The 23,015-nt window shown below is 37.4% G+C and overlaps 1 protein-coding gene across 2 annotated transcripts in view; it reads right to left on the reverse strand.

The window, feature by feature from the left end:
- FGF14 (fibroblast growth factor 14) overlaps positions 1 to 23,015 on the reverse strand; it is a 607,406-nt gene that overhangs the window by 359,402 nt on the left and 224,989 nt on the right. The window contains exon 3 of one of the 2 annotated variants that reach the window (XM_049647175.1): positions 4,415 to 4,467. The exons of the other annotated variant lie outside the window; for it this stretch is intronic. The gene's annotated coding sequence lies outside the window, so the exon portion shown is untranslated. The remainder of the gene's footprint in view (positions 1 to 4,414; positions 4,468 to 23,015) is intronic. 2 annotated transcript variants of the gene reach the window in all.

Genomic DNA, 23,015 nt, shown 5'->3' on the forward strand with positions numbered 1-23,015 from the left:
AAAAAATCAGAAAAAAAAACATATACACACCAAAACATTACATATTGGTATATTTTATATTTAAAGACAATGAATGTGTGCATTAGGAGAAAATAATAAGTAAGCAGATAGATGGTGCTGGATCAGATAAATAAGATAGATGAGTGACCTTGCAAAGACAATTTTTAATATACAGCTATCAAGCTCGGGCATGATTAACTAAATCTGAGGTCAGAACTAAAAAAGCAGATGAGACACAGACAGGTGCAGATACACAGACTCCAGAAATCCTTTATTTAAAAGTTACAAGCGGTTTTCTGTCTTTTAGAGGGTTTATTTTTGGCCAAAGGTACCATTATTTACCCTTCATATAAATCTAAAAGTGACCAATGAAACATTTTGTAGAACTGTTAAAAAAAGGCTTTCAGGTGTTTTGTTGACCTAAATATATTTCCATTTGAGCAGCTGCATTAACTTCTGAAAACATAGCCAGCAGGGAGCTTTGAAGCATCTGCTATCAAAACCATCAGAACAGAAGGCCTTTCTCTTCTATCTCCTACAATTACATTGAAATGAATTCCTGACCATTATTTCCTACCCTCAACACATTTAAATTTCATCAATAGTCTCCCACAAGTATAGCGCTATAATATTTTAATGGAAGTGTTATTTTAAAATAATTATTTTTAACTGCAATTCTATGTCTGCACTGCTTTTAATCCAACAAACTGTTACAAATAGCTCCTTGTTCATAGTTATTATGCAAAATTTAGAGTAACATGACCAGTATGGAATTGCTTCTCTTAATTAAACAAGTGTGCAGAGAAAAGGGGCATAGGAAGGTTTGCTTATACTTTAATAAAAAAGAATCATGGACTTACAAAAGTCTTATCAAAATGGACTATAATTTAGGCCAGGCCAAATCAGTTCTCTGTAATATTTATATATAGATAGATAGATACATAGATAGATAGATATAGATATCTCAGTTCTCTATAATATTTATATATATTATATATATTTTTCTCCCAATGCAGTGTTGATTACATTAATATATATATATATTATTTATATATATTATTATATATTATACTCCTAAAATATATATATATATACCACTATATATCTATATGCCTACATTTACTATAGAAGACTATGTATATGTTAGAAGACTTCTCTATAGAATAACATATAAATTAAAAGAAACACAAGAAATGGAAATTGAGAAGGCAGCATTTCCAAAGGAAAATTCATTCTAATCTACCAATCATGATTCACTGATTTGAAAATCTCATGACAACAGTCCTGACATTTTTTGAGGAGTTAACTGACAACTGATGTAAACAGGAGGCAGGGTTAACTAGTTAAAAGTTTGACTTGGTTTCACTGAAAGTACTTTTTTGGTTCTGTTTGTCACACAGCAGTGTTGACCAGGGGCTGCCTTGTTTGGAACTCCCTGATTTCTGCATGTGGGGGTTATATCCACATCATGTGCGTGGGGAATAGGCTGTGTACATGTTTCTTAACTAGTATAAGAAATCGGACACACTTCACTTTCCTTGATTTCTTTCTGAAAAAAAGCACAAATTGAGCAAATGTCTGAAGCTTCAAAAAACAAAAGCCACGAACAATAAATTTCAGTTTCTTTTGTCAACTTTTTTCTCCCAATGCAGTGTTGATTACATTAAAACACTCCATTGTCTGTGCTCTTGAACAAGGCACTGGGCTAGACATTGTGTATCAAACACAAATAAGATACAGCCCTGCCTGGGGAAGATTAAAATCTCATCAGAAAAATGCAAATCTGATGCATTCCAGAGAGGGCCATGCAGAGAGGAGGCTGTATACAGGAAGGGCGTTAAGTCAAGCTCTGGATTGTTTCAGTCTTGTCTTGCATGCCTCCTTAGTCTTTCCAGTGCTTAGGAAAGAAGATCCCCAACCAGCATCATCTGACCAGATCTGTAAGCGTTTCCTGAATGTGCTCAATGGCACAGGCATACATCTGCCACTTCAAGAAAATCAAGTCTAGTGGGTGGAAAACAGTACTTATGACTGGCATCTCCATAAGGCACACATCTATGCTCCATAGTACTCAGTGATTAAAGTAATTATGGGCATCAGGTATTATTTAGCCTGTTTAGGACTTATGCCTTTGCACACAGCATAGTTAATAATCTTAATCACTTTAGAGTAGAAATTGTGAGAACCCACTAACAGTATAAGCTGGCAAAGAGGTCTCTTCTCCAGGGACAAGTGGGCTAATTGGTGGTGGCTGTTTGGAGCACCATGCTGAAACTCAACAATATAAAGTCATGAATGTTCCTTAATAATGATTGAAATGGCATCTGAAATGGAGTAACTCAAAATCAACAATTTGTGGTTAGCCTTTACGAAGTTGCTTCAATTAAGAATTTTTAACATTAGAGGCACCTGAGTGGCCCAGTCAGTTAAGTGTCCGACTCTTGATTTTGGTTCCAGTCATGATCTCACAGTTTGTGAGATTGAGCCCTGCATTGATCAAGCCCTAACAGAGCAGAGCCTGCTTGGAATTCTCTCTCTCCCTCTCTCTCTCTGCCCTTCCCATGTCTCTCTCTTTCTCTCAGAATAAATAAACTTTTTAAAAAAGTATTTTTAACATAAGTAAAACAAATGTCTCTGTTGGTACAAATGTTTCCTGGCCATATCTAAATCCTTAAACTCAAACCTCTTCAATGTATCCTTAGGCCAGTTTCTCTGAACTAACAAATCACAGAAGAAAATTCCTAGAAACTGCACATATGCTAAGAACAACAACAACAACAACAACAACAACAACAACAAAACGATAGTTGTCTCCTCTTAGAGTCCTCATTCCCATCTGACCCAAGTGAGATCTGGTATTAAGTCACTCATTTAAAACTAAGTCCACTTGCACCACGAAAAAGCTCAACAACATTTAGTTTCTATATGTCACACGGACACAGATCACATTTGAAGGAAAGTGATTACAAGAACACTTTATCTGAGCTATATTCTGAATTCTCTTAAAAAACCCCTTTAACTGGCTGTTTTTATTACAAGTAGCATAAAGAGAAATAAAAATGAGTAAGATACTAGGACTTTGGATGGCAGCTCTATAATGGAGTCTAGGATATTTGGAAAACTGCCTGTAAACAGTACTTTTCTACATGTGGGATTTGAAGCTCAATTTCAGTGGAATTTTAAATAAGACTAGCTATAATTCTTTTCTCTTATTTCACATGTCTCAATGCATTTGCATTGCAGAGCTGTGTTCCTCCCAAAAAATAGGATCTCCAAAAGTGAAATAGATCTTAACCTAGAACTCTTTAGTCAATGATAGTCTTTTTTTTTTTAATTCAACACTCCATCCCATATCATTTTACATCTTAACAACAAATATTACTCATCTGGAATGCAAACACTGGTAACTGATATTTATCATGTATTGATTAGACTTGAAACATTGCATTAACCATTATATGTCTTTCATAACATGCAATCCTCACAGCAATCCTATGAAGTAGGTATTACCATCACTATCATGATGTCTATTTTATAGATGAGGAAACTGAGAAACAGAAAGTTCAAGTAGCATGTCCGCGGCCATTATGTGGCAGGACTGAAGGCTGAATTCAGGTAGTCTCATTACAAGTTTGAGCTCGTGACTATTACATATTAATCACAATGACAAAAATTCACAAAAATAATCGGTTCCAATACACCCACAGCATTGCTTTGAAAACAGACCCCCACCCTTATTCAAAAAGCTTTAATTGCTAAAAGCACTATAGCAACCAGAGTGGTCCCGCGGGAAGAATTAGTTCTCCCAGGATCAATATAGTCAGCAAGCCTAACTCTAAGGCAGCCCACAGATTAAATAAATAAATTCTAAGAAAATAAGCTGAGATTCATAAAGTGAGTTCACAGGCTTGAACACATGAAATAATCCCAAGAAGGATGACTGATATTAATATGAAAATTTACTGTGTCCAGTGAGCGACCCCCCCATACATAAAAAATACCCAAAAAGTAACTTAGTTTTCTCCATGATTGTTATCTTAACTAGCTCATATATATTTGATTTATTCTAGATAAAAATAAAGTAATGATCCAATGACATTCTCTTCTTTTCTCCCATACTTGGCAAATAGACCGGCGGCTGTGGAGTCTTTATCAAGGCAAGGATAAATGCATGGACATTAGATTCCAGTGGTCCCCCCCACTCCCTCATCAATGGGGATATGTTCCAAGACCCCCAGGAGATGCCCAAAACTGCAACCAGTACTGCACCCTACATATGCTCTTTGTTCCTGTACACACACACCTCTGCTAAAGTTTCTTTTAAAGAGATTAATAACTAATAATAAAATAGGGCAATTATAACAATATACCATAATAAAAGTTATGTGAATGTGATCTCCCACTCTCGAAATACCTTATTGCACTGTACTCTCCATCTTCTTGTGATGAGGTGAGATGATCAAATGCCTATGTGAGGAGATGAAGTAAAGTGAATAATGTAGACATTGTGACATAGCGTTAGCTTACTATTGACTTTCTGATAGGTCAGAAGGAGGATCATCTGATTCCAGACCATGAAAAGTGAAACCACAGATAAGAGGAAGTACTATACCTATGCAGACAATATTTATAAAATTTGTGACAATGAGAAGAATCTGAAACTAGGCCACTCTCCCCATTATATTTTAGAAACAGCAATGAGGTCACTTCTAAACTCTGCTAGGTTTTGGATGCTAATATGGTGCCATTGCTTCACTGTGTGGTTTATACAGCCATACAATCATTCCTTCAGTATCTGCTCTCTGCCACTTTTTAATAAACTTAATTTTTAATTGTTTTTCCAGTGGTTGCCATGTATTTGTGTTGAAGGCAACTCATCTCAGACATCTATTTCTCTTAACAACCAAATCAAAATAATTGACAAAGGTTAAAAGCCAAATTTTACAACCAAGTAATGCTTACTATCTTCACAAATTAACTAAACTTTATCCTCTGAAAATATAGTCTGCATAAATAAAATTATTTGAGCAAGAAAATCTGGAGGCTGCAATTAGACTTTGGATTATTCCATCATAATAAAATAATATGCAGCCAAAATATTTGTTCATATGTTTGATGTGTCCTGGATAAGACTGGACTCCAGTATTTTTTAACACTGGATGAGGAGTTCTTCGGAAGGAACTGCTTTAGGCTTGGTGCAACCCAGTTTTCTGGACTGGCACCCCAAATCTGTAGGCTGATGCATACATTCCAGTTTTTGTTTGCTGTCCTGGCATAGCTAGTAATATCCCTCATTTCACTCTCAAACATCTTGATTTGGGGGATAAATTGTATAGTCATCATACATCAGTACCCTACAGATCTGATAACCAAACTTTGACAATTGTACAGATGTTGTACTATTGTTTTTTGTCTTAGTAAAGCCAGAGGTCAGGTCCCATCCATCAGGTGGAGTGAGACTGTCTGAAAGGAATGGACGGTCTCATTGTCCATCAATGAAAGGTGTGAGTCCTGGGATAAGATGGGGTGGCACAGGAGGTGGGCCTTAGGCTAGGGTGACAAGGGAGAAAAGTACCAGACCTAGAATTGAGACTTCAGCCTGGCTGGACACCAAAGTACTGGGAACCTCTTATGGTAGAAAGTGGACTACCATGTGGAATAAGTCCCAAGTTGAGAATGGAGGCATGGCAAGACAAAAGCTGTGCATTATTCCTTTGGTGATCCTTCTGTCCCTATTATCAAGAGACTCTTCCATAATTTCTCATTGTTGGTTTCAATGTGGGAATTCAGGAAAAGAGCCTAGATATTTACATGGAAAACCATGTTAAGGTGGATGCCTGCCACCCACGGCTAGAGCAGCAACGGTGGGAATGGTCACCAATTCTGGGTACATCAATGCCTCCAGCAGCTCATTAACTGAGGCAGCCCTCCAGTGGAAGGACACAGGAGAAGGATGCCAGACATTAGTTCCTGAATACAGTGGCAGGCACACTTCAAAGGAAGCTAATTTCTAGCAATAAATCCAAGTCCCTTGCTCCCTTAATCAGTTCTACTTTCAGAAACTCCAGGGGAGGATTCCAGTTGGTTTGGCTTGGTTTAGATAAAAAGCCCATTTATGCACCAATCAGCTTTGGCCATGTAAGAAAATGGACATCTCCAATGAAGGCAGTGGAATTTCAGGAAGAGAAAAAAGAACTGGGCATTAATCCAGTAGAAGTCTACGAGAGCCATGAGGCCAGGATCTACTGCTATCTGGGTATTTTCTATCAGAGTCAATTCTTGCTATGTTAAACAGGACCGTTTCTTTTTTCATCTAGTTCTTTAAGGGTACTCATCAATACAAAAATAAGAAATAATTTATGGCCTAATGCATCAATTTAAAGAGTTTTCATAAAGTGGATTTTAAAACAAGAAAATGCATTTGTGAAAAATGTGCTTGCTTTTTTTTTTCAAAGAATCACAGCATTTTGCTGGACAAATGGATCATAAAAAACATAAGGAAATAGACTTTTGTGATCTAAGAACTTCCTCTGGCCAGATGAGTGGTGGGTCTATTTTATAAATATGTACTTTTGATACATTTTAAAAACATATCAAGCTCAGTCACATAAGATTTTTCTCTAAGTATGTGTATGGGTTAACATTATTATTTAGCTGTTTGGATGCTGAATCATTATGCACCGAAAGGAAGAAAAAAAAGCTTTCTCTAACTTCTTGCATAAATTTGTGTATCCACCACTAGAGGGCACAAATAAGGCTGCTTTCTGGGGAAAAAAAGGTTTTGAAAATGACAAAATTCCAAATTTGGAACAGTGACTGAGTAAGATATAAAGATATTGCATGTTTTCTTTAAATCTGAGAAGAAAAATCAAAACATACTCACATTTAAACATAGACCATTTAGTTCTGTTCTCTCCCTCTCTTTCTCAAAAAAAAAAGTATTTATATGTGAGGAGAGTAAGAAATATCAATGGCTCACAAAAATATAGACATCCATAAAATTATTGAATTGAAATGGCTATCAAAAAATAGACTAAGATAAAATTACTGCTACAGCAATATGGCAAAATGCCACAAATTGACAAAAGTACTCATATTTGTCCAAACCACACTTTGAACCTTTGGGGTAATTCTCTCCTAAAATCATCAAGCACAATACAGTTCACAAAATTGATTCTAAACCTTATAAATATCAGGTATACATTGCATGTCTTCTTAGTAAACATGATACGGTGGTAAAAATAGGGTATGATTTGCTTGCTGTCTTCACACAATAATGTGCTTGAGTCATGCTTGTAGAATACCTCCATCTTCAACAGCTGTTTTACTCCTTTAAAAAAAAAGGAGGAAAAAAAACAAACAAAAAACAAAACCCAGCCTCACCAGAAAAAAGCAAACACTCCCTAATCTTGTCACCCTAGATGTTTGACAAGTACTAATCACTATGGTTAGATATGATGTCTCTCTTGATTTGTTTTCAGGTATTTTGAAGAAAATCTTTCTAGAACCAGTGATTCTACTGGAAATAAAAGCAAAGGAAAGTTTGCTGAGATGTCTTTAGGTGGAGAGAGGGTGGTGAGGTGAATGGCACAATGATTTGACCTTAGTGACAAAAGTGAAAATGCTCCAGTGTTTCGGATAAAAGTGATGGGTGGGCAGTTTCTATGCCTTTTACATCTTGAATTTCCACCTGATACATTTCAAATCACTAATTTTCAGATAGCATCAAGAATGTATCAAAATACAGGTTACCTTCGCTTGATTGAAATTTCTCTAAAACACAAAATTTTAAACATTATAAACAATGACTTATTGATTTTCATGAAATTGCTCAGCTTAGTCTCTCCCAATGTCCTTTTTAAAAAACACACTTTTAATTATTTTTTTAAAGGTCCCATTCCACAAGCAACAAATCCAATACCTTCCTTCAAATGTTTTCCTCTGCTCAAACCCTGCTTCCTTTCCTATAGGAGGACACAAACTAAATACACACACACACACACGTATACATACACACTAGAAGACACATTATATATATATATATGTATATATATATGTATATATATATATATATACATATATATATACACACACACACACAATAATGTTAATAATAATGTGTTATATATACATGACATATATGTTAGCATGTATTAGTAAGTTATATATAAGTAGGTGTGTGTGTATATATATGTATATATATACACACATACAAAGGCAGTGGGGCAGCATGGTTTCCTCTAGACCTTTAAGTATCTAGCCTGAAGGATGTTTGTACTTCCTGTCTTTACTGTCAAACCTGGAGTATCTAAGTTTATGTATCCCATAGGATTACCTAGGTCTTATAAGATAACTATAATTATTATTAAATAGTTTCCTACAAAGTAGTAGTGGGTCAGATTATCAGTAAAATGCCCTCAAGTCTTAAAACCAAGACATTATGCATCATGCATTTTATGATTAAGGAACAAAATAATCATATGTTACAATTTAGTTTCTGATAGGGTCTATTGTATCCATCATTACCCATGATTTTGTTCCTAAAACACACTTGGTTAAATCACTATATATAAATATAAGTGTAAGTATAAGAATATATATAAATATAAATATACAATCACTATATATATAATCACTATATATATAAAATCACTATATATGTGTGTGTATATATATGTATGTATATATATGTATATGTATATATGTATGTATACATATGTATATATGTGTATACACACACACACACACACACACATATATAGTGTTTATTCAAAGGAAAACATAAGTAGAGATCCAGGAAATAAAATTATTAAAGTGGTATTTGATTAATATAAATTAATTTTGTGTATACATACTTATGATGGCTCTTTACAGAATAAGTAAATTAAAACAGGATCCATATTTACAAGAAAATTTTAAATACCTACAGTTTTCCTTATGTCTATTCCTCTAGTTTATTTCTGGATTGTACCTTAGTCGTAGAGAGTCAGAAAAAAGCCCTGAATTATTCAAGTAAGTGCTTGTAAATGGCAATAGTTTTTTTTTTAGCATTTTGCCTTATAATTGGAAAATTCTTCAATTATACTGATCCAGGGGGCTCTCAGAAGAATATCAAGAAATGTTCTGTCTAAAAATTGAATCATTACAGTGTCTATCATCTAGTGTAATTCCGTATCATCTGCTATGGCGTGAATGTTTGTGTCACCGCAAAACTTATGTTGAAGCCCTAACCTCTGACACAATGGTATTTCAAGGCTTTGGGGAAGCAATTAGGATTAGGTGAAGTCACGAGGGTGAGGCTCTCATGATGGGATTAGTGACCTTATAAGAAGAGGCACCAGAAGCTCTTGCTCCCATGCTCACTCTCTCTTTCTCCCTCTCTTCCTCTTTCTCTCTCCTCACCACGTGAGCACACAGCAAGAGTTGGCCATGTACAAGCAGGAAAAGAGCCCTCACCAGAACTCAACCACACTGGTTCCCTGACATCAGACTTCCAGCCTCCAAAACTGTGAGAAAATAAGTTTCTGGTGTTGAGGCCACTCAGTCTATGGTATTTTGTCATAGAAGCCCCAGGAGACTACTACATCACCATTAACACAAAAGACTACTAGTACTCAACACCTTAAATAAGCACATAGCCACCAAAATTACAACAGTTCCATGATGTATGCATGGGTATGTGCATGGGCTATGACACAGAGTGCCCAAGGCTTGCCTGGCATCCGATTAAGCAAGGTGTACATAAATTGTAGTAGCAAACTGTACCATTTTACACACATGACAAGGGGAAGCCCAAATGAAGAAAAGTGAGACCAGTGTAAACTCACAACTTTTGCAATTAATGCCAGTACAAGAAAATCAATTATATGCAGTTATGTCTGAAGTCATGTATTAATAGGTTTGCCCACCAAAATAATTTAACCGGCAGCATGAGCTGATGGTCTCCAGCATGTTACCATTTGATATGTTATACATTACTGTGTGGCATTTATTATGGTTTTAAATACATTTTAAGATGTGCTTCAAAATAAGTTCAAATACAGTGTTAGCAGAATCTCTGAAGCATTTCTTCAGAATTGTATTATTTTTTGAAGTACAATTTGAAAACCCCTCAGTGAGATGATAAGTGTGGCCTTTCATGGCCATCGGATGGTCAACATGGAATGATACCAGTTTCTATTTCCATTATTCTCTGTCCACTCAGGCCCCCTAGGTGAACCACATGTATTCATAAATACAGTATTCATCAGTAAGTCCCAATAACACTTTCTAACTTAAGTGCCTTACCCAATCCAGCACACTTTGTCCTCTACTTCGATCTTATGCAACTCAAAGCTTAAGTCACCAATACCAAAGATACAGGTGCTTTAAACATTTTTCATCTGAATGAGCATCATGCAAACAAAGAAGGAAAAAGGATTCTAAAATTATGACCTAAATCAGAAAAAGTTAAATCATTTGAGCAATGAATATCTATCATCTACCTGTCTATTCAAATGAATACATGACTACAAAGTAATTTTCCAGTAATATCTTATACAAAAATTCCAAAATAAACATTTCTGGATTTTGTTATGCTATTTGACCAGTGAGACAGATGATCTTGATTGCCAAGAGCTACTGTGACCTTTTTTTGGTTCTAACAGAACCTCAATTTTGGTCAAGGTATTGTGAATAAGGATATGAATTGTGCCACTCAGAGGAGACTGAACCCCTTTTTAGTGCTATTATGTGAATTATGACTAAGTTAAGGCAATGACTGATTTAGGAATTGGCTTAGGACCCACTTCTGATGAATGAGCTATGTGAGAAGCTCTACTGGGGATGGAGGGTGTTAGGTGATGACATCAGGGGATGCTGCATCCATCCTGCAGTCATGAGGGGAGAAGCCAACCCACCCATGTAACCGAGTAGCAAGATGGAAAAAATAGATCCTAGTGAATGTCATTTTGCTGCTGAATTAACTAATTCCAGAACTTCCCTACCTCCTGACTTCTTATTTATATTTAAGCAAATTTTAATTGGGTTTTCTAATTTTTCATTTTGAAAGTACATTAAGTCATACGACCCACATCTATTATACATATGTACTCCCTTCAATGGACAGTTAAAATGGCTAACAGTCTTTATGCTCCAAAGTTACTGTCGTGTGCATGGTACTCATGAATAGGAGATGTGATAAACTTCTCCCCAGAGCTACATAGGCCCCAAAATCACCTCAGGAATTACTGCCACATTAATAAAATTAACCATTATGCTTTTACCCTAATACATTTTTGGAACAGAAAATCCTGCCAAAAGGGAAAAAGAGTATTTAGAGAAGTATATAAACATTATTTTATTTGCGTACAAGAGATATGAAATCCATTTACTGCAAAAGAAACACACAAGAAAACATCCTTGCAAAATCATTCCTATTTATTTTTCAGAAATGTTCTACTTAGGCCCCAAAGATTGTGCATCAGGGAAAAACAGCAAGTATGTCATAAAAGACCAAGTCCAACCTAACACTTCCAGAAGCAAAGCAAATTACTGAATTCAATTACACCAGAGCTTTTATATTCTGCAAGCCTTGTTCTTGTGAGTCATAAAAGTCTTCCTGGTTGCATATCCAAAGTCACTTCATGTTGACTATCAATGTCAGTGGGGGAAAGGGGGTTCTGTTCTGTTTTATTTTATCCTTTACAGTGCAACATGTAATTTATGTGCAGCACATGGTAGTTTAGATTGATTCTAGTAGCTCTTGTTGGGGCCTTGAAGCATTAACTAGCTAATGAAGGGGATTTTGGTGGTTAACAAGGCATTTTGTGGGATGGCCACCAAAGTCATATTCGTTCTAACAGAAGCATAAATAGGGCATGAGAGCACTATTTTCCCACTAGCACATTTTAAAAGGTGGCCCTTTGTCTCTGTTTGACATGTGCTAGAGAACCCATATACAGAAATGTTTCATTAATTCCCTAATTCATTCAATGAATATTTTGAAATTGCCTCTATGACAGGACTATAGAGGGAAAAAATATGATAGTTAGAAAATACTCTTTTCCAAGTCCATTATAAGTGGGAAAATGGAGGCCCAATGAGGTGAAGTAATTTACATCAGTAACATCAATACAGCTATTTAGTGGCAGCATCAGGGCTGGATTCTAGATCTCTTACCTCCCAGGCCACTGTTCTTTCAACCACACCATGCTGCTTAATCAATAATAAAAATCCTTCAAATGGTGGTCTATACTCAACTACAATGAAGAAAAACATGAGCTTTGAAGAAAAAGAATAAAATATTTTTTTCAAACTGGTCCTAATGACCTGATTCATTCATTAAGAATGTTAATGAAAATGAATTGTAGGAGGCACAGGGAAGACCATCACATAAAATAACAGTGGCCGGAAGGGAAAAGAGCAATATCCAAAGTGCTGATAGAAACTTAATTCTCACTCCTTGCTTCCATTTTCACTTCTGCCAGTGGGTTGTGTCTTAATCTCTGACACCACAAGAGTTACCAATGATGCTCATTGACCAAAGCCGAGTGATGAATAAATAGCATCCATTGTGACCCCCAAGAATGAATTACCTAAGCTATAAAGTATTTTGTTGAATTATTTTAGATCACATTTAGACAAATATTTATTGTAAAGCATCTTCCTCATGTCTAGTCAAGACTCTTTATTAGCAGATGGAGAAAATGAGAATCAGAGTGAAGCAACTGACCAAAAGTGAGCCAAGAAGTAGACTATAGAATTCCAGTTTGGGTTTTCTGAATTCCAAGTTCACATTTCCTTCTGTCCTGAGTTTGAACAGGTAAGATTCATGGGCTTATTGCAAAGGCAGGCGAGGCCTTATCAAAATATGCAGGGATGTACATTTACAGCGCAAACCATTTATCCTGCATTTCCATGTGCCAGACATTCACTCCTCAGGGCATGTGATATAGGGAGGAATAAAGCACAGTGTACTTTCAAGGAGCTTATGTGACAGAAAGGAAAAGAGACATATAAACAGGCACTTCATTATCATGTGATAAACATTACAACAGTGGAGCTAAAAGATTATCGAAAGGACAACTTTTAAAAGCCACCTGTCCTGCACATGTCAAAAATATTATCATCAAAAATATCACTCTTTTGTACCAATCATTGGCATACACATTGAGACCTTTAAAATGCAAATAGTCCTGGGGCATCTGGGTGGCTTAGTCAGTTAAGCCTCTAACTTCACTCAGGTCAGGATCTTACAATTCTCATGAGTTCGAGCCCCACTTTGGGCTCTCTGCTGTCAGCACAGAGCCTGCTTCAGATCCTTTGTCCCCCTCTTCCTCTGCCCCTCCCTTGCTCACAGATTCTCTCTCTCTCTCTCAAAAATAACTAAACATTAAAAATAAAATAAAATAAAATAAAATAAAATAAAATAAAATAAAATAAAAACAATATAAAATAAAATACTCTGCATAGAGCCCAGAGTCTTTGGGGCTGAGGGTAGCTGGTCTGCCTGGCTCCCTGGAAAGGCAGGAGTCAGGAAAAGGCAGAAAGGAATAAGGGAGTCAAAGGTCACTTAATTCACCTTTCTGTCTGATCTCACACTTTCCCTGTGGAAAAGCTGTACATGTCAAAACTGGTTCTCTTGTTTAATTTTAGAGGGAAAAAACATGTGGGTTTTAGCCTATTTTGTATGCCACACCATGCTTTTCAAGAATTGCTGTGCTCACTCACAATGTAAGTAATAATCACTCTTCAAAATTTGGCAAATGCCCAAAACATAACAATTCTCACAGACTGGAAGGTGTGTGATTGTTAGCAAAATCTTTATCTAATAAATTGGAATTAAAATGTTTTACCAAACGTAGCACCTCCAAGGCTATGATGGATAATGTGTCAATGGTCCCTGCATCGAAATTGTAAGTTTCACCATACATAAAAATGTTCATTTATCTTCCATTCAGTTACTTTCTAAAATCTTATGTTAAGATTCAACATAATTTCTGGAGAAGAACAAGTTATTTCAGAACTTGCAAATGAGAATTTGGTTGAATGATCATAATTATTTAAAAAAAAATACATACACATATATATATATACATACACACACACACACACACACACACACACATATATATAATCACATTAGTTCTCTTATTGACTTGCACACAAGAATTTTTGAACCTGATTTTTTCAATTATACTTTCTTATGTGTTTTTAATTTGATTATAATTTGGGCCAATATTGCTCTTTATAAAAAATAATGAAAAAATTATAATGACATGTAGAGTGGGGACTCAAGTATGTGTTAGGAGTAGAGTTTTTAAGAAAAGTGTCACAAGACACAATTTGCTTTGTATGCCCTCCATTCCATTTTCATGATAATATTTTGAACAAATAAATATTTACTGGTTATCTGGACTAGATTCTAAATCGGAATCTAGATGGCGGTGTTCTTTGTGGCACTAACCAGCATATACCTTGAATATGTGATTGGTATTGCGCAATCACAAGCAAAGTGAGCATGCGCACGCATGCACATACACACACACACACACACACACACACACACACACACACATTAGGATGTGATAAATTGATCATGGAAATAGAGAAAGCTGCAGTATTATAAGTAATATTTCACATTCTTCAAGTACCAACTCCATGTCAGGTTGGCTGCTAAATCCTTGTCCTGGATTATCTCATTCCTTATAAGAATGTAATTTGGTCAAAATAAAAGTTCTAAGGCCACATGTCACTAATAAAAATAATTGATTTCCAAATGGATGTTTGAAACATTTATTGACATAAAATGATGTCTCCTCGGCTAGATCCTGTAAAACACTAGTTTCTTTGACTACTACTAAATGTGACTTAAAAAAAAATGTTGTGATGGTTAATTTTATGTGTCAACTTGACTGGGCTAAGAGAAGCCCACATAGCTGGTAAAACATTATTTCTGGGGGTGTCTGTGAGGGTGTTTCTGGAAGAGATTAGCATTCAAATCAGTAGATTGAATAAAGAAGATCCACCCTCACCAATGTGAGCAAGCATTATCCAAAATCCATTGAGGGCCCAAATAGAAGAATAAACAGAAGGATGAATTCTCTCTCTCTCTCTCCCTCTCTCTCTCTCTCTCTCTCTCTCTCTCGGGTTGGGCCTTGCTTCTTCTCACATTTTTGGACATCAGATTTCCTAGTTCCCAGATCTTTGGACTCCAGGACTTAAACCAGGGGTCACCTCCCTCCCCATGCCACACCATCCATGCCCCTGGTTCTCAAGTCTTCTGACTCAGGTTAAATTACACCACCAGCTTTCCTGGTTCTTCAGCTTGTAGACAGCATATGGTAAAATCTCTCAGCATCCATAATCACATGGGCCAATTCCCATAAAAAGTCTGGTCCCCTATATATCTATATATTTACAGATATACCTATTATATATATACATATATATATAGTATATATATTGTATATCTTCATATCTATATCTATAGATATAGAGAGATATCCTAATGGTTCCATTCCTCTGAAGAACTCTGGCTAATACAGATGGCAAAAAAATAAGGTAAAGCAAGTCAGAGACTGCTCTGTACCATAGCACAACTGCATATGGAATTCTATGGGGGAGAGGGACTGCACACTCTGATGTGCACACTCACGCCAAGGTACACACTCCATCCCAGAGCATGTCTCCAACCTAGTGCCACAGAGCACACTTTTGGGAAACATTAATACACAAACTCAAAATGTAATAATCGTGTCAGTGTCCAGTGGGCAGGGCATGTTCAGGAAGGAGATTAAATATGCAATCTGTTTGAAAGGAGACGTTCAGTCTGATTGATGGAAGGAAAGGGGAATGACAAGGACAAAGGCACAATGGCGGGCAGGACAAGGCAGATAAATGGAGGCAAGACAGCAAAAGCAGACCAGGTCAGATCCAGCAAGGCCTTATAAATCAAATTAAGGAGTGAAGTAATAAAGAAATCCTATTCTTATACACTCCTTCAAACCATCTCCTTTCCTTTACTGGAGACAACAGAAAATTACAGGACCCTGTTCAGCGGTCTCTATTCAGTTGTGATAAAAAGCACAGGACTTTTAATCAAAAAGTTCATAAACCAACTCAGAGACAAAAATCGCCATTGATTTATACACTTACAGAAGAACCAGTGTTGTTGAATTGCAGGTGTTGCTATTACCTTAGAATGGGAATTGAAGGGAAAGGCTAACTTAGTTTAAACAGTATAAGACAGCAGAAAGAGCATCGACCAGGAATGGAGAAATTTGCTGTGGTCCTGGTTCAATCATCTGGGTGACCCCCCAGCAAGTCCCTTCATCACTGAACCTCACAGGCCTCACCAAAAAAGGCAGACATTGTGGCTGGATGGTCTACAGTTTGATGGGGTCCGAATAATCTATGCTTCCTAGAGCTTGTTTTGTTTATTTTTTAAATAGCAGCAGTGTTGTGATATGAAATGAGAAAGATAATACCTACCTGGAAGAAGTGCTACAAGTGCTATTTAATGTAGAAGATGAAAACCATCACGTAATTTGCTCCATTATTTCTTTAAGGCAATCAACTTTTGCTTTGGCTTTTCCATGTACCTGCCACATGCCACTTACAGACTTCCAAGTCACAACTCTCCCTCCATGCCCTGGGGTCACACCCGCCCCATATGTCCCCATTCCTCTTGCCTCCTTTAAACATGACAAGTTGAGGAATAAGGCATTAGGGAAGAGAGACAGCACTGGATGGAGAGGACAACTAAAGGGGCAAATACAGAGTGTTTCTCATCTTGGAATTAGCCTGTTCTTCTCTAGGATTCCTCAAAGCATCATTTCCTTGATCGAGCCCAATGGTTCTCAATTGTGGGTGATTTTTTTTCCCTCCAGGGGACCATTCGGCAATGTCTGCAGACATTTTTGGTTGTCACAGCAGTGTGTGTGTGGGGGGGGGGCGGGTGTTCTAGTACCTTGTGGGTGGAGACAAGGGATGCTGCTAAACACCCTGCAAAGCACAGAACCACCCCCACACCTGGGCACCTGGGTGGCTCAGTAAGTTAAGCATCCAACCCTTGGTTTCAGCTCAGGTCATGATCTCACAGGTCATGAGTTTGAGCCCCATGTTGGGCTCTGTGCTGACAGCGCAGAGCCTGCTTAGGATTCTCTCTCTTCCTCTCTTTTTCTCTCCTCTCTCTCCCTCTCTCTCTGCCCCTCCCCCTCACATGTTCTCTCTCGCTCTCTCTCTCTCTCAAAGAATAAATAAATAAACTTTAAAAAACAAAAACAAAAAAGGAACTGTCCAGCCCCAAATGCAGCAAAGCCAAAGCTGAGAAATTCTGCCTAGTTGAAGTGAGTTCAGCAAAGCAAAGACTGTGTTGAGGATGTAAAGGAAAAGGAAACACTAGCAGTAGGTAGCAGACTTGTGAGGAGGATACCTTTTTTTTCTACTTAGCTCTTTTACACTTTAAAAAGTTTTTTCATGAGCTCATTTTAATTTTTTCCCCTCCTATATGGTGGAGCAGAGAAAGAAATACTGTTCAAAAGTTTCATGCCTTTTGTGATTTTTATGTTAGAGCACCAGGAGACAGATCACCAGACACGGATTTTCAAACTCTTTCATTCTTTTCCACTGTAATGAGCTAGAATCCATGGAATAACCTCTAAATCCAAATGGAAGTGGTAGCTGCAGGCCATGTTGATTATGTGATGTGGAGGGGGGAAGCCCAGCACATCTGGAGTGAGGTTGTGAACCCCATGTTCTCTCACATTTGCTGGGACCTTCCCACCATCTTAAGCCTTTCTTAAAAAGTTAAAAAAAAAAAAAGATGAGAGAATGTAACATCCATACTAACGTTAGATCATATGCTGAAGATAAGCTGAGTTTCAGATGCCTCCAGTTCTACTTTCACTGTAAAGCAAAGGGTCCACGTGAAATAATGACTCACATTATTATATAACACTTATATAACATTTACATTTATATAACTTTATCATTTACATGGTGCAGTTTTCATAGCCATTAGCTCACTTATTTCTCACAACAGCCTTACAATACATTATTAGCCCATATTCCTAAGGAGAAAACATCTAGGAAGTTCAAGCTCACACAGCTCATGGGGTCTTTAAGCAAATCCTGATTCCCAAGGAAGTGGCTACTTTTTCACACTGCCCAACATAAAGCACAGACGGGCTGATACATAAGATATTCTATCACACTCCACACTCAGGGACACAAATTGGTTTTCTACCCTGGAAAATGGGTAGAAATTCTGATTTTCTACCCTTGAAAATGAAAATGGTGGTTTTCTTCAGCAAAGTTAGGTGAGTGCTACTGCTAACAAGCTTTCATCTCACGTCACTGAAATGTAAGACCTAGAAAAACTCCTAAGCACCATGACCAAGGCTTCTGGTCATTAGCTGCCTTAGTTTGCTGGGACTCCCATAACAAAGTATCACAACTAGGGGCCTTAAAGAACAGAAATTTATTTCTCACAGTTCCCGAGGCTGGAAGTCCAAGATCAAGGTGTTGGCAGATTTGGTGTCTCCTCCCTCCTTGGCTTGTAAATGGCCGTATTCTTCCTGTGTCTTTACATCATCTTCCCTCTGTGTGTGCCTGTGTCTTCTTCTCTTCTTAGAAGGACACCAATCATATTGGATTAGGGTTGAAGCCAATGACCTCATTTTAACTCAATTATCTTTTTAAAAATTCTCTCTCCAATACAGTCACACTCTGAGTCACTGGGGGTTAGGACTTCAACATATGAATGTGCCAGGGACACAAATCTTCCTGTAACACCGGTGTCAGAAGATTTTTTAGAGCTCAGATCTGGGTCCCATGCATGAATAGCTAAAACCTCAATTCCAAAATAGAAAGATCTTTTTAGAATTATGCCATGTTCTGCTTTCACCTATAATTTTTTTAATCTGTTAAAAAATACCTAAACAGTGCATTTTATTCTTAGAGCTTAGCTTTGTGCAGTGATGTAGAAAATGTATTGACATGTTAATCTACTAATGTTTCAAGTTCTGCTGAACATTTAATTTTAAAAGATGTGAGGGGGTTGTTCAAGAGGTCTGTTTTTGGCTGGTGGGAAACCACTTTTGACTTTCTATGTGACTTCTCTCTCCCTCCTACATCTATCTACACCGTGGCAGCCCTGGGTCCTTGCTAAAGTCAGGCAGTGCATAGCTTCAGTGGGAGCTGCTGGAAGCAGAGAGGTTCCTGCTCTCCTTTCTTCTAGGTACATTAACCGAGGTTCTCCGACATAATTCAGAATTATCTCAAATAAAACAAAGCTTTTCTAAACACACCTGACATTTTCCCAAATTTTGGGAGGCTGGAGGAGAGAGAAAGAACATCACAGAAAAGGGTACAGCTGAGGTTAGGGCTGCTCTGTTGATGGAGAATGAAAAAGAACTAGAATTTTACATGTATATATCTCCTGATATACACATGAATGTTTCTATGAACTAAAGATGGTAATTGATCTATAGAATAACTGTAGAATAACAGCATAGAACAACAGTAATTGTAGAAATAGAAGGAACTTAATTTGTGGATCATAAAGTCTGAATTATATCCCCAAATCTGCCATTTGTTTCTTTCATGCCCTTGGGCAAATTACTATCCCTCTTTGAGGTTTGCTTTTTCATATACAATTGGGTGGGTAATAATCTCAGTACTGCCTATTTTATTGGTTTCATATGGATCAAATGAGGTACAGTATGTGAAATGCTAATGCAAACTACCACCACTTTAAGAATGTTAGTTAGCAATGTATTTCTGGAAAGAGTAAATTCATTTTCTACAGCTTTTTCTCATTTTCTTGAAGACAAATTCTGTCTTAAGTAGCTAAACATATACCGTAAGATTTTAAGCATAAGCTCAACCCCAAATGTAGGGTAGAGTTTAAATGAAGCTTGTGTTTTCAAAATAGAATGGTAGGAATATTTGGTGCTCTTTTAAGGAACAAATTTACCACTACGGAGATTAGGGTTTTCAATCTTGCAATGGCTTCCATTTTTCTTTTCAACTGCGGGTACTGGGAGTGTGGCAGAGGGGGAAGGGCATTAACACAAGGTTGCACACCAAGCACACCAATGAACTTCTTCTTCCTCTAGTTGGAGATCCATAAAATCTCAAAGAATGAGAGAAAAGAAGGAATTATATATACTCTTAAAGGAGATTATAACAACTGATACTTAATAACTTCTTACTATGTCCAAGCACTGTATTAAGCAATTTATAAACATTGTCTTATCTAATCCTCACAAAAATCTTTTGAGGTAGGCATTGCTCTTCTTTTCTAGCTCTGAGGAAACTAAACTGATGTTTAAAGAGGTAACAAACACAGGATCTGTCGACCTCAGCATCCCTGCTTTTAGATCCTACTAAAAGTAGATGTCCATGAAGAATGACACCTTTGAGAATGTAAACATAGTTAAACCTTTGAGATCAAACAGTGACTCTATTTTAAGGATTCCAATATGGATGTGAGGATCTACAAATTGATTAATAACTTTATATTCTGAGTCAGAGTGAATACATACGGAAACTACAATAAATTATTTAATACCAATCAAAATTGTATTTTTCCCATTATTAACAAAATTCAAACTCACATTTGTTTCCATATGACATGTAAAACGCTAGCCACACTAGAATATGGCAAATTTAATAATTAGTGATATGAACAAAATATTATAAAGGCAAAGAGAAGGCATTAATTGAATCTGACACTGTCAAGAAAAAATTCATAGTAGTGGCACTTTGAGGCCCTCAAAGGAGAAATAGGTCTTCTCCAAATGGGGAAAGGGTACAGTAGCAAGAAATTAACATCAGTTCAGAGTCCAGAACTAAGAGATGGATGGCATAATGCCTTATTAATTATAGCTTAAATTGTTCCCCAAAGAAGATGACAGCTATTCTCCATTATTCTTCAGTGGGTTTGCAGGAAATCATGTCTACAATGGAATCTTAGATCTTCTATCAGCAATAAAATCAGGGATACATCTCATTGTTCACTTGTTATAGCACCCATCAAACTGTAGCATAATTATGTGCTTACTGCTTTATGAGATCCTGTCCTATTTATATTTGTATGCCAAGCACCCTGCATGGTACCTGACCCACAGTGGAATTTAACATACATTTGATTAATTAAGTGCCAATTGCAATCTACAGTCAATATTGGCTGAATTTCTCTTCAGGCTTTACTTTCTCTTTTGAATTTGTACTGTAAAACATCTTACAATTAAAAGCTTTCTCTGTCAGATACCAAGAAAATTAGCATCTGCCACCAGTTTACTGAAGTGCCTCATCTCAATGAGGTATACCCTTGAGCTTTGTATTTTCCTAATTAATATTCCTAGAAATGCAGTGTCAACCCTCCTTCTGTGCTGGGCGGAGTATTCGGTTATTAAAACTTCATCCAGGTAAGTTTAAAACTTCAGTGTCCTTGATTCAAAGTTTTCCCTCCCCCTGAGCAGGACCACTGTGCTCTTGGCATACCTACTTCCTCTTCAGTTTTCTAGGCTTCACTGCTGAGACTCCAAAAAGGGAAGGAAGAATGGCACACATTGGGTCCTTTTTTTGTTGGTCCTTGCAGGCAAGGGAAGGCAATGCATGTGAGGCCCCCCTGTACAGTTCCTGGATGTGGGAGGTGTGGTGTATCCCCACTCTTAAGCCTCCACCATGTAGGGTCCACCCACTGTTTCTTGATATTAAAGTCTCTCCTCCCAGGGACAGTTCCCTAGATAGTCTCATAGTGAGATTGTTCTAGCCCAGCTACAGTCCACACCATCCAGCTCATGCCCAGGAGACTCAGCATCCTTGCCATGCCACATGTAGCAGGAGAGAGCTGGCTTCACCATACAGCACCTACCCTATGCCTGTGCTCCTCACATCCAGCTTTCTTCCCACCACTCCCTACTTCAGGGAGATATAGGGCTACATGAACTGGTCTCTGCTTGAGCTGATGTCCAACTAGGGAAAGAGATATCTCTCCTTTCTGGCAGATGTCCTATACTTCACAAGGGCTTCTCTTGGAACCCCTCTTACCTAGCTTTGGGAAGATGAAAACATGCCCCTCCAAGATGGGAGTTACTTCCCTTTCTTTAGAAACACAAACAATCCCCTCAAGATCAACAACCCCAAAGTCACTAGAATAGAAGAAAGGAGAATTCTAGAGAGCGCGGGGATTGGAGAAGAATCCTAAGGCTCACTGTCAGGCATGGCGAGGATGTGATTTAGAGCACACGAACGCCACAGTGCGTATCTATTTTTGGTGTCAAAAAAAGTGGTTATAAGGTGGTAAAACAGCTGGTGAAGAGCCTCTTCCAACCTTTACATCCAGCTGTAGCTCAAAGTGTGTTGTTAAATTATGACTCAACAGAGGAACTTAAAACTAAGCTTCAGTGCTTCAGCTGGACAATCTTCAAAACCACATCGGATCATGTATGCATTCTGCTCAGAGGACATTAAAAGTAATACTGATAATTACAACTATCATGGAAAAATTAAGAGAGGAAGATAAACAGAGGGTATTCCCGATAGAGAGAGAGAGAGAGAGAGAGAGAGAGAGAGAGAGAGAGAGATGGAGGAAAGCAGAATGTAAAGGAGAAACTGTTCCTCAAAATTCAAGTGCATAATTAATACAAGAATGTCTTCTATAACTTACTAGGCATTAGGTAAATGTTTTGAAGAAATAAATGCATGAGTAAAATAAAAATAAACATAGAAAGGATGAAAGAAGGGAGGAAAAGAAGAGCTGTTGCCAGAATTCCACATCTAGTTTTCCACGGAAGATTCTCCTCACTCTAAACAAGGAAGTACTACCATTCTCAGGGGAAAATTGAGCCTGTTTCCACTTGTGTAACTGACTGTCTTGTCACCACTGTATCCCTGGTGTCCATCTAGCTAAACAGATGGGAGAGCAGCAAATACACCCTTCCAGGGAGAAATGCTACAGTGACACAGTCAATATCGTCGTGTCTTCACGAATGAAGGAAAACCATCAGGGGGAAGCTTTTCAG

This window comes from Panthera uncia, assembly GCF_023721935.1.
Source record: "Panthera uncia isolate 11264 chromosome A1 unlocalized genomic scaffold, Puncia_PCG_1.0 HiC_scaffold_16, whole genome shotgun sequence".
Lineage (NCBI taxonomy): Eukaryota > Metazoa > Chordata > Mammalia > Carnivora > Felidae > Panthera > Panthera uncia.